The sequence below is a fragment of the Hypanus sabinus genome, chromosome 3 (assembly GCF_030144855.1).
Source record: "Hypanus sabinus isolate sHypSab1 chromosome 3, sHypSab1.hap1, whole genome shotgun sequence".
Taxonomy (NCBI): domain Eukaryota; kingdom Metazoa; phylum Chordata; class Chondrichthyes; order Myliobatiformes; family Dasyatidae; genus Hypanus; species Hypanus sabinus.
In genome coordinates, this window is record NC_082708.1 from 147369233 (window position 1) to 147382175 (window position 12943).

The following is a 12943-nucleotide window of genomic DNA, read 5'->3' on the forward strand; positions in this document are numbered from 1 at the left end:
AACGTAAAAAAGAATTGCTCCCAACACAGACCCCAGTGGAACACCACTAGTCATTGGCAGTCAACCAGAAAAGACACCCTTTATTCCCACTCTTTACATCCTACTGCTTTATCCATGCTAGAATCTTTCCTGTAATGTGAGTGTGTAAGCCTCCGTTAGTCTTGATAGACCATGGATTTGCACCTTGGGAAGTTTCCAGGGTGCAAGCCTGGGCAAGGTTTTTTTTATGGAAGACCGGCAGTTGCCCAAGCTGCAAGTCTCCCCTCTCCATGCCACCAATGTTGTCCAAGGGAAGGGCATTAGGTTCCTGTAATACCATGGGCTTGTAGCTTATTAACCAGTCTTGTGTGGCACCTTGTCAAAGGCCTTCTGAAAATCGAAGTACACAATATTAACCAATACTCCTTTGACTAGTCTACTTGTTATTTCTTCAAAGAATTCCAACAGATTTGTCAGGCAAGATTTTCTCGAGGAAATCATGCTGACTGCAGCCTATTTTATCACGTGCCACCAAATACCCTGAGACCTCATCCTTAATAATTGACTCCAACACCTTTACAACCACTGAGGTCCAACTAACTGGCTTATAGTTTCCTTTCTTCTGCCTCTCTCTCTTCTGGAAGAGTGGAGTGACATTTACAATTTTCCAGTCTTCGGGAACAATATCAGAATCTAATGTTTCTTGAAAGATCTTTACAAATGCCTGCACAATCACTTCCCCCACCGATTTCAGAACTCTGGGCTGTACAACATCTGGTCCAGGTGACCTTCAGACCTTTCAGTTCCCAAGAACCTTCTCTCTAGTAATGGTAACTTCACGCACTTCATGACCCCTGACACCAAACTGCTAGTGTCCTCCACAGTGAAGACTGATGTAACATATTTATTCAGTTTAACTGTCATTTCCTTGTCTCCCATTCCTATCTCTCCAGCATCACCTTTCAGTGGTCCAATATCCACCCACGTCTCTCTTTTACACTTTATGTATTTGAAGAAATTTTTGGTATCCTGTTTAATATTATTGGTAGCTTACTTTTGTATTCCATCTTTACCTTCTTAATGACTTTTCAGTTGCTTTCTGTTGGTGTTTAAAAGCTTCCTAATCCTCTAACTTCTTGCTATTTTTTTGCTCTATTATATGCCCTCTCTTTGGCTTTGTTGTTGGCTTTGACTTCTTTTGTTGGCCATGGTTATGTCATTTTGCTTTTAGAATACTTCTTCCACCTTTTGATGTATATGTCCTGAGCCTTCAGAATTGCTTCCAGAAATTCTAGCCATTGCTGCTCTGTCGTCCCTGTCAATGCTCTTTTCCAATCAATTCTGATCAATTCCTCTTTCAAGCCTCTTCAATTCCTTTTACTCCACTGTAATACTGATACATCTGACTTTAGCTTCTCCTTCTCAAATTTCAGGAGGAATTCTTTCATATTATGATCACTTCCCCTAAGGGTTCTTTTCCCTTGAGCTCTCTAATCAATTCTGTTTCATTGCTCAACACCCAATCCAGAATAGCTGATCCCCTGGTGGGCTCAACCATGAGCTGCTCTAAAAAGCCATTTCATAGGCATTCTAGAAATCCCCCCTCTTAGAATCCAGTACCAATCTGATTTTCCCAATCTACCTGCATTTTGAAATTCCCTCATGACTATTGTAACATTGCCCATTTGGCATGCGTTTTCTATCTCCCATTGTAATTTGTAGAGCATATTCTTCCTACTGTTTGGGGATCTGTATAAAACTCCCATAAGGGTATTTTTATCCTTGTAGTTCCTTAAGTCTATCCACAATGATTCAACACCTTCCAACCCAATGCCACCTCCTTTAAAAAGTTGATTTCATTTTTTACCAACAAAGTAATGCCGTCCCTTCTTGCTTTCCTGTCTATCCTTTTGATAATATATATATCATTGGACATTAAGCTCCTAGCAATAATCTTCTTCCTGTCATGATACAGCACTATCCACACCAATATACATGCAAATCTGTAACTGTGCTACAAAATTCATTTACATTATTTAAAAATAACACTTTCAGTCCTGTATTCATCCTTTTTGATTTTTAAAGTCTTCTTTCAGGTTTTGTCATTAATAAATACAGTCCAGTAAATTATTCTAAATGTACCTGGCATTTTGCCTATTGGAGCAACAGATCCACAGCAGATGGCATCTTACTGGCTTTTCAGTCAGCCCTGGAACATCTAGACAGCAAAGACGCATACATCGGGATGCTCTTTATCAACGACAGCTCAGCATGTAGCAGCATCCCCTCGAAAATAATCACTAAGCTTCAAGACCTTGGCTTCAATACCTCCTTGTGCAATTGGATCATCAGCATTCTCACTTGCAGACCAGCTGCGTGGTGCCACAATAACAACCTCTCACTCAATGTTGGTAAGACCAAGGAGGTGATTATTGATTTCAGAAGGAAGAAGCTGGGGTTCCATGAGCCAGTCTTCATTGAGACGGTCAGCAACTATAAATTCCTCGGTGTTATTATTTCAGTGGATCTGCTGTTGGTCCAGCACGTATATGTCATTATGAAGAAGGCATGGTAGCCTCTACTTCCTTAGCAGTTTGTGAAGATTTGGCATGAAATCTCAAACTTTGACAAGCTTCTATAAATGTGTGGCGGAGTGTATATTGAATGGCTGAAACACCAATGCCCTTGACTGGAAAATGCTACAAACGTAGTGGATATGGCCCAGTGCATCACGGGTAAAGCCCTTCTTACCATTGAGTACATCTACACAAAACATAGTTGTAGGAGGGTAGCATCCATCATCAGAGCCTCCATCACCCAGGGCATGCTTTCTTCTCCCTGTTGCCATATGGAAGAAGATATAGGAGCCTCAGGACTCACATCACCAGGTTCAGGAATAGTTATTACCCCTCAACCATCAAGCTCTTGAACCAAAGGGATGACTTCACTTGTCCCATCATTGAAATATTCCCTCAACCTATGGATTCACTTTCAAAGTCTCTCATGTCATGCTTTTGATATTTATTATTTATTATCATTATTTCTTTCTTTTTCTATTTACAGTCTGTTGTCTTTTGGACACTAGTTAAGTGCCCAAATTGGTGTGATTCTTCATTGAATCTGTTACGATTATTATTCTTTTGTGGATTTATTGAGTATGCCCACAAGAAAATGAATCACTGGTTGTATATTGTGACATATATATACTTTGATGATAAATTTACTGTGAACTTTGACAGTTCTCTTCAGCCAGTGGCATGTGGCAGGACTTAAAATCTGCCAGTTTCTGAAGAACTAGAAAAATTTAGAGGGACAGGGTCAAAAGTGGGGAAGTGTAACTAAATTAGATAGACATCTTTGTCAGCATGGATGCATTATGCCAATGAGCTGTTTCCATGTAGGTCTCTTCAGACATGAAGGGACAGATGTGTGTGGGCACATGTCCTTAACATTCCATGATACATATTAGTTTTGGATGATTATGGGGTGAAAACTGAGCGCCTGCCTGTTAAACCTTGTCATCAGTTGATCTTCGCTAAGTATTTCATAAACTAAACATTTCTCAAATACTTCAATTCTAATCAAATCTTAGTTTTGCATCACAACAAACCACATATTTTCTTATCTGAACCTTTGTATTAGAGTGACAGAACCTGTGATTTGTCACATTCGCAGGTTTGAGTCGGGTCAGTGTTCAATTTGTCTTCTAGTCTTGTGTGGCTGTTACACTGCCTTTTCCCAAGTAGTAGAGAGGTGACTGCTTGTTCACCCTGGCCCATCATAGCCACCTCCTTGTCAATGGCCTATGACAGTCAGCAGTTCCCTTAACACAGACTGACAAGGAGATGGGAAAGGAACATATATTATTTATTGACCATATCAAGTTGGGTTTTCAGTGGATTACTGAAGGCAACTATCGCAACTGCTTCTTCTCTGCCTCTCTTCAATCTCTGTACATGGGCATAATGTAGTTTCATAAAGTGATATGGCTGTATTTCAGGCTGGGGAGAAAGATTTCAAGTCCGATTAACTCCAGCCATGGGAACTTACAGATGTATCATGCCTCAGTTAAGGGAAACCCTAGAGCAAAGTTAACTGGCTACCTGACAGTGGTGAATGAAATCCAGGGTCAAGGTCTGTTCAAGGCTCAGCACACAAATGACTGCCACTAATGGATTGTTATACAGTATCATCTGTGCAGGCATTATCTTTCCTCTCCTGACCTCCAACCTTTCTTAGAGTGTACAGTGTTGAAAGCTAAATCAAAATGAGAATGTTAAATGGGTATGGTGACAGATACATTTAGGCCATGACGGGCTTGTTTGGACTTCCTACTGGAGTTGCTCATGCCCAAAAGGATTTCTTCACAAAGAATTAAATTATGCACTCAGTGGCCACTTTATCAGCTACGCCTGTACACCTGCTCATTAATGCAAATACCTAATCATCAAATCATGTGGCACCAACTCAATATATAAAAGCATGCAGACATGGTCAAAAGATTAAGCTGTTGTTCAGAATGGAGAAGAAATGTGATCTAAGTGACTTTGAACATGGAATAGTTGTTGGTGCCAGACAGACTGGTTTAAAATATCTCAGTAATTGCTGATCTCCTGGGGTTTTCACACACAACAGTTGCTAGAGTTTACAGAGATGGTGTAAAAAACAAAAAAAAACATCTCGTGAGTGGGATGAGTGGGATTTCTATGGGTGAAAATGCCTTTTTCATGAAAGAGGTCAGAGGAGAATTGCCAGACTGGTTCAAGCTGACAGGAAGGCAACAGTAATGGCAGGCAGTGGTCAGTGCAAGAGGTCATCTATTGGTGACACAACATGAGCTTTAAAAAGAGCTTGGGTGCTTTTCAGTTCTTTTTCACCAGGCTGCCAATAAAGAAAAATGATATGTGAGCGGAGCGGCCATTATTGGAGTGGGACAGTTTTAGAGTCGGAGTGGTCTGTCTTTGGATCAAGAGGCTTGGGCAAGCACAGGCAGGGGTTCGAAGTAAATGTCTAGTAAGTATTTTTTACTGTTAGTACATAGAGTGCTGAGAATGGGTTCAGAGGTAATTGTCTGTTCTTTGTGTGAGTTGTGGGGACTCTGGGAAACCTCCAGCCTCCTTGATAACTACACCAGCACAAAGTGCACCAAACTGCAGCTCCTTGATGACCTTCAGCTCATATGGGAGAATGAGGAGATGATAGATAGGAGCTACACGGAGGTGGTCACACTCCTAAGTTTCAGGAGGAAGGTACCTGGATGACTGTCAGGAGAGGTAAAGGGAATAGGCAGAGTACCCCTGTGGCCATTCCCCTCAATAACAAGAATACCGCTTAGGATACCACTAACAGTCACAGGAATACAGGCCATTGGCTGTCTGAAAAGTCTGAAGGTGGATAAATCACCTGGGTTTATCCCAGGCTTCTGGAAGAGAATGTGGATGCATTAATAATGATTTTTTGAGAATGATTCTGGAATGGTTCTGTTGGATTGAAAAATTGCAAATGTCATTCAATTCTTCAACAAGGGAGGCAGGCAGAAGAAAGGAAATTATAGGCCAATTAGCCTGACTTCAGTGTTTGGAAAGTTGTTGCAGTCTATTATTAAGGATGAGGTTTTGGAGTACCTTGAGGCACATAGGTCAAAATCAGCATTGTTTTCCAAAGGGGAAATCTTGCCTGACAAAACTGTTGGAATTATTTAAGGAAATAAGAGGCAAGATAGACAACAGAGAATCAGTGGGTGCTATTTATTTAAATTTCAGAAGGCCTTTCACAAGGTGTTGTACATGAAGCTGCTTAACAAGAACCCATGGTATTACCAAAAAGCTACCAGCATGGATAGAAGATTGGCTGACTCACAGGAGGCAAAGAGTGGGAATACAAGGGGCCTTTTACTTGTTGGGTGCTGGTGATTAGTGATGTGCCACAGGGGTTGCGGTTGGGACTGCTTTGTTACGTGTTATTTGTCAATGATTTGGATGAAGGAATTGATGGGTTTGTGGTTAGGTTTGCAATCTATATGAAGATGGGGAGATGCAGGTAGTGTTGAGGAAGCAGGGTGTTAACAGAAAGAATTAGACAGATTGGGGAATGCTCAAAGAAGTGACAGATGGAATATAGTGTAGGAAAGTGCATGGTCATGCTCTTTGGCAGAAGGAAAAAAAGGTGTGGACTATTTTCTAGATGGGTAAAAAAATTCTAAAATTGGAGTTGCAAAGGGACTTGGGAGTCATTATGGAGGAGTCCCTAAAGGTTAGCTTGCAGGTTGAGTTGGTAGGAAGGAAGGCAAATGCAATGTTGGCATTCATTTCGAGAGGACAAGAATATAAAAACAAGGATGTAATGTTGAGGCTTTATAAGGCATTGGTCAGATCACGCTTTGAGTATTGTGAGCAGTTTTGGGGTTCATATCTAACTAAGAAAGGGTGTGCTTACATTGGAGAAGGTTCATGAGAATAATGCAAGTAATGAATGGGTTAACATATGAGGAGCACTTGATGAGTCTGGGCCTGTAGTCACTGTAGTTCAGAAGAACGAAGGGCGATCTAATTGAAGCCTGTCCAATATTGAAAGGTCTAGGCAGAGAGAATGGGGAAAGGGTGTTTCCTATAGTTGGGAGCGGGTTGTCTAGGACCAGAGGGCACAGCCTCAGAATTAAGGGAAGTCCATTTAAAGATGAAGAAAAATTTTTTAGCCAGAGGGTGGTGAAGCTGTGGAATTCATTGCCACAGACAGCTGTGCAGACCAAGTATCTGGGTATATTTAATGCAGATGTTGTTATGTTCTTGATTAATCAGGGCATTCATGATTATGGGGAAAAGGCAGGAGAATGGGGTTGAGAGGGATAATAAATCAGCCATGATGGAATAGTGGAGTAGATTCAATAGACTGAATGGCTTGATTCTGGTCCTATGGTATCTCAGATAACCACACATGACAATAATGGTGTGCAGAGAAGCATCTCCAAACACCCAACATACTGAACCTTGAAGTGGTTGGGCTACAGCAGCAGACCACAAACATATACACAGCGGCCACTTTAGGGGGGTACCTAATATAGTGACCACTGACTGTAAACGTTAGCCTCTCCTTCACGGCTAGATTTGCATCAGTTTTCTGGAGCAAAGTTGTCAAAGTGTGAATAGTGTTTCTGGTCATATGTACAAGTGTGCATATGTGCAAGGAAAAACTTACCTGCAGCACCATCACAAGCACACAGCATCATATAAGCAGCATTCACAAGAAAACCATAAACTAACCATGAATTATACACGTTTTACAAGAAAGAACATAATTAAAAACTAAATAAATTTATTTTAGTCCAAAGAGATCACCATGTTGTTAAACTGTAACGAATAGGATTTTGTAGGTTGGTTCAAGAATTGAGTGGTTGAAGGGAAGTAGCTGTTCTTGAATCTAGTAGTGCGGGACTTCAGACTTCTGTACCTCCTGCTTGATGGTTGTTGTGAAAAGATGGCATGGCCCAGATGGTGAAGGTCTTTGATGTTGCGTCCTTGATGTAGTGCCCCCTGTATATCAAAGGTTCAAAGGTACATTTAATGTCAGAGAAATGTATACAATATACATCCTGAAATTCTTTTACTTCACAAGCATACATGAAAACAGAGGAGTGCCCCAAGGAATGAGTGACAGTTATATGTTAGAACCACAGAGTCCCGCCCCCAGCTCCCCCCACCCTCCCATAAGCAGCAGCAGAGCAACGAACCCCCCACTGTTCCCCCACCAGAAAAAAAGCATCAGTGCCCCAACCGTGCACTCAAGCATACAGCAAAGCATCAATAAAGACACAGACTTGCAGTACCCCAAAGACTACTCGTTCACCCGGTAATTCGACATACCACAGGCTCTCTCTCTCTCTCTCCCTGATAAGGAAAAATGAGAAGTCTCCATTTCACAGCGAGAGGGGAGACATAACAAACAACTCGCTGATTTACGATGTTAAAGGTCTGTTGTGTCGCTTCTTCCGAGCTCTGTGCCCAAAGAACTCAGAACACTGGGCAAACAGCCAGCAGCCAGCTCACTGCTTTTGATCTTCCATCTTCCACAACACACCAATTTCCTGTGGTGCCAAAACCTCGAGTCTGCCCGACTCCAGAGCTAGGAAATCCCAGAACCCTGAAGGTGCGCTGGTCTTCTCGGCCGCGTCCTTGGCATATCAAATAGTGGCCAGTCGTGAGACCCTGAGAGTGGGGTCTCAGGGTCTCACGTTCTTATGTTCTTCTAGCTGCACACAGTTATTAAAAGAATCATGGACTGCCAATACAATGAGACATGATTGTATTTTTCTATTGAAAAGAAAGATGTGAGCAAAGGAGTCGCCATTAAATGCCGTCGTTCTCCTAAGCTCCTCCACTTTCTTCTCTTATATACTACAAATTCGCAAATTCACTCTGTTTCTTAGATTATCAGCAGTTGCAAATCATCCCCCACCCTTTTTTAAAGGGTGTTCTTAGCTAAAATTGATTGATTTTTGGACGGGGTATCAAGTCTGCATATATGATGCTATCAAATGAACTATTCTTGTTCTTTTCTTGTCTGTTCTTAGGAAAGTAACATTTTATTTTTTATTCTGTAATTCAAAGCAAACAAAATAATAACAACTTCAGGGAGACTTTCAAAGCATTTTATAATCACTAAGCCTTGTTTTAAAATCGATCACTATATGTAGGCCTCTGTGTGTATAGCAGAATCCTACAAATTCCAATGATATTAGGACACAAATATTCTGCTCTTTCATGATTTTCCTTGAGGATTATTTATTTACCTTTCCTGCCTCAGACATAAAAAAATGCCATTTATGTTCTTCTAGCTGCACACAGTTATTAAAAGTATCATGGACTGCCAATACAATGAGACATGATTGTATTTTTCTATTGAAAAGAAAGCTACCGGTAATTACTTATTCTCTATAAAGATGGAGAAAATCATAGCAAAGCTATCCCATTAATATAACTACTTAAACACACGTTAATATATCTACTTAAATCTGCAGATGCTGGAAATTCAAGCAACACACACAAAATGCTGGTGGGACGCAGCAGGCCAGGCAGCATCTATAGGAAGAAGCACAGTCGACGTTTCGGGCCCAGACCCTTTGTCAGGACTGACTGAAAGAGGAGATAGTAACAGATTTGAAAGTGGGAGGGGGAGGGGGAAATCTGAAATGATAGAAGATCGGAGGGGGAGGGGTGAAGCTAAGAGCTGGAAAGTTGATTGGCAAAAGGGATACACAGCTGGAGAAGGGAGAGGATCATGAGATGGGAGGCCTAGGGAGAAAGAAAGTGGGAGGAGAGCACCAGAGGAAGATGGAGAGCAGGCAAGATTGTGAGAGGGGCAGAGAGAGAAAAGAAGAGAGAAAATGAAAGAAAGAAAAGGGAAAAATAATAAATAAACAAATAAATAAGGGATGGGGTAAGAAGGGGAGGAGGTCATCTTTAAATGTTTTTGCACATTACTTCAAAAAGTAAATGAAGGTTAACATTAATTTCCACCAATCATTTCAGCTGATTGGTTTGAAACAAGTGCGAGAAACAATGAGGAGGTTTCCGTCACCATCAAAGCTAAGCTGGGAGCTGCCTGTCATGGAAATAGAGAGCTCTTAAACTGAGGATCTCTAGACAACTGATTCACCTAGATAATGCTAAAAATATAGTAAAGCTTGAAGACATCAGACCCAGGAACAGATGTCTTCACTGATAAAATTGTCAATTATTGATGAGTCCTGGATTCTGCTGACATCTGATGAAGTCCAAAAAAAAGTCTAAAGTTTAATGCCTAAAGCTACCAATTAGTTTAATGACCAGCTTCCATGATTTGTTTCTGACAACATAAAATAAAATTACTGTGTCCACAAGTCTGAATATCTTAACAATTTGTTTTCATGATCTGTTACAAGACTTTTCAAAGTCTGTAGCTCAATTTTTAAGCTGAAGTCAGACGGCTTATACTGAATGGCCTCAGGATAGACATTCAACATCCTACGGCCTGGATATATAATGATATCTGACCTTCATTGGCCCTCATGTCCCTGTATGTATTCGAAACCTGCTCTGGAACAGATATCTGTATTGCCATGTCTTGGGAAACAATTGAAACAGAAATTGTTGGCTAATTGGTAAGTTTAAATAGATTAGAGATTCTTGGAAACCAAAACTATTAAAGGATATGTAGAAAACCAAAGTAAGATAACTTGGGTTCATATCTGTTGTGATAATGAAGAGTGAAAAAGGCTCAAAAGGATAAAAGACCTACTCTCATTTCTGTGTTTTAAGTACATTAAATTATCCTTTTCACTTTTGTTTTCTCTTTTGTTTCACTTTACTCACACACGATTTATCTCTCTTCCATTTTTCTCTCTGCCTTTTTTCTCTCTCTCCTTTCCATATTGTTACCATTTTCCTGCCCTTTGTACTCTTTCATTCTGTATAGTTGTTCTTTGTCCTTTTGTTTCTATTTTCTTTTGCTTTCTTTATTTTCCCTACCTTCCCTCTACTCCTTTGTAGTCATCCTTAATTCTCTTCCCTTATACTTTTCCTGTGTTCTCACTTTCTTTAATCCTTTATCTTTTTACTTCTATTGCTTTCTTTCTAGTTTTTAAATCATTTCCTCTTGATCTTTCCTTCTATTTTGCTTCCTTTTGCTCTCCCTCTTTAACTCTTCTCCTTTTTCAATCTAAATTTCAATTTTTTTGACTTTTCACATACATTTATTTGTATCTTCTGGCTTGCTATTTTTTTTCCCACTCTTTTTCTCCCCCTTTACCTTCATTCCCTTTTTAAGGTTTGAATTTATTTAAAAATGGAATTGGAAACATTAGGCCTTTTAATCCTAGCAATGCACACAAAATGTGGAGGAACTCAGCAGGCCAGGCAGCATCTATGGGAAAAAGGTGTAATCGACGTTTCGGGCTGAAACCCTTTGGCAGGCCTGGAGATAAAAAAAAATGAGGAGTAGACTTAAAAGTTGGGGAAGGGGAGAGGGAAGTGCAATGTGATAGGTGAAACTGGGAGGGGGAGGAATGAAGTAACTAGGTGAAATAGGCCTCTAATCCTATTTTATTCTTGCACATGGACCTGTTATTGACGGGGAACCCAGCCAATGAACAGAAATGCTACACACTGGATGATTCAGATGATGATTCAGCACTGAGAGTTCTCCATCTCCTCAGCCAGTGGAGCTCAGATGTCTGTCTGAAACGTCCTTCTAACAGGAAACAGAAATGATCTATCTTGGTAATCTAATTAAAACCTTCCTTTTCTATCTTTTGTGGTTGGCAAGAAAAGGAACACGAGGAAAATAGCTCTAGCAACATTTCACAACTGTCAGGCCCAGTGATGCAACAAGTAGAGCTGTTTCCTCACAGCTTTGGAGACATAGGTTCAATCCTGACCTCAGGTGCTGAGAGTCAATGGCAATGTGGAGAGAACAAAAGTGTTTTTATTCTGTGGACTTCTGGTGAGGCACGAGGCAAGATGGCATCACGGTACTGAGCGCTGACATGTAACCCTCCTTTTTCACGTTCTTTAGGGCTCATGGAGAGTCTTGATACAAGTTTGAGTTGGAGAAAGATCTAACTAAAGACATGGCCTCAAAAAAAGATCCAAATTCAACCAAGAAACAGGATACCAGCAGACGACACCAAGCTAGCGATTCATCCGAGGAAATAGCTATGCTAATTAAACAATTGCAACGGAGATGGAATTGCTGCAAGAAATGGTAACCCACTTGCAAAAGAAGTTGCTGGAAAAGGCTCTCGACCCCATACAGAAGCATATGGCAGAGAATGGCAACATTCTCCAGTCATTAAAGGAGCAAGTGGACATTATAAACTTATTATACAACAGCACCAATTTAAGATGGATTTGTAGTTTTCCCTTTTAGTTTACTCTAATGAAGAGCAATTACTTTCCAGTTATTTACTGCAGCAGAGAAAGTTTTGACTATATAGCTGGCTAACAGCCCAAGGTTTCATTCCCAGTTTCCACGTGGATTTTGTTTTTTCTAAATATCCGGATATTGCATTTTCCCTGTAGAAGTATTCTAGATTTTCTTCATCAAATCTCTAGATTAATGGTACCTAGTTCTTACACCTTAGTCACGCACTGTCCTCCTATCTTTCTTCACTGCAGTCTTTTCTGCTTCCCTATTCCTGCCTCTCCTATCTTAGTCCATTTGCCTCCCTACTACTCTCCTTCCCTTTATAACATGCCTTTTTCTGGGTGGTATCCTCCATTTGTATCTCTTTCTGTCTCTCTCCCTGCCATTCTTTCACTCAGCTGGTTATTTTCCACCATTGTCTGCCTTTATCTCTCTTCACCCCCCTCTCTCTAAATGCCTCCCTCTAACACCCTGTCTCTTCCTCTCTCCCTCCCTATCTCTCGCTCTCATAAGAGCCATATTTCAGGTGGATTCCAAGAGTCTTTTCCCCAGTGTAGGGAAGTCCAGAACTAGGAGGCTTAGGTTTAGGGTAAGAGGGGAAAGATTTAAAAGGAACTTAAGATGTAACTTTTCCATGCAGAGGATGATGAGTATATGGAATGTTTGGGGCAGATGTAATAGTGTAATTTAAGAAGCACTTGGATAGGTACATAGACGGGTGGGTTTTAGTGGGATATGTGCAAATACAGGAAATTAGGACTGCCTGACTGGGCACAGTAGCCAGCATGGTCTGGTTGTGTCTGTATTTGAGCTACATTGCTTTATGACTCTCCCTCTCCCTCCTGACCAACATTAGTAAAACAGTTGCAAATGTGTTTCTAGATAGCAAACTAAATCACTATCAGGTGTTAGGGATCTTTATGACTACTATTAATGTGAATGCAATCACTAAAATAATGTCCCTGCTGTCTTTTCTGATCAATATAAAAGATGTTTTGGCATTACTCAAAGAAGAGCTGGGGAGTTCTCCCAGCATTCGGGCCAATATTTATCCCTTGGCAAGCAT

At 40.7% G+C, this 12943-nt stretch overlaps 1 protein-coding gene and 1 long non-coding RNA gene across 3 annotated transcripts in view; one reads left to right on the forward strand and one right to left on the reverse strand.

The window, feature by feature from the left end:
* psd3l (pleckstrin and Sec7 domain containing 3, like) overlaps nucleotides 1-12943 on the forward strand; it is a 476452-nt gene that overhangs the window by 60041 nt on the left and 403468 nt on the right. The gene's annotated exons all lie outside the window — the stretch shown is intronic.
* Nucleotides 7269-12943, reverse strand: part of LOC132391760 (uncharacterized) — a 33405-nt gene continuing 27730 nt past the window's right edge. The window contains exon 2 of the long non-coding RNA XR_009511343.1: nucleotides 7269-7508. This is a non-coding gene — a long non-coding RNA (uncharacterized LOC132391760). The remainder of the gene's footprint in view (nucleotides 7509-12943) is intronic.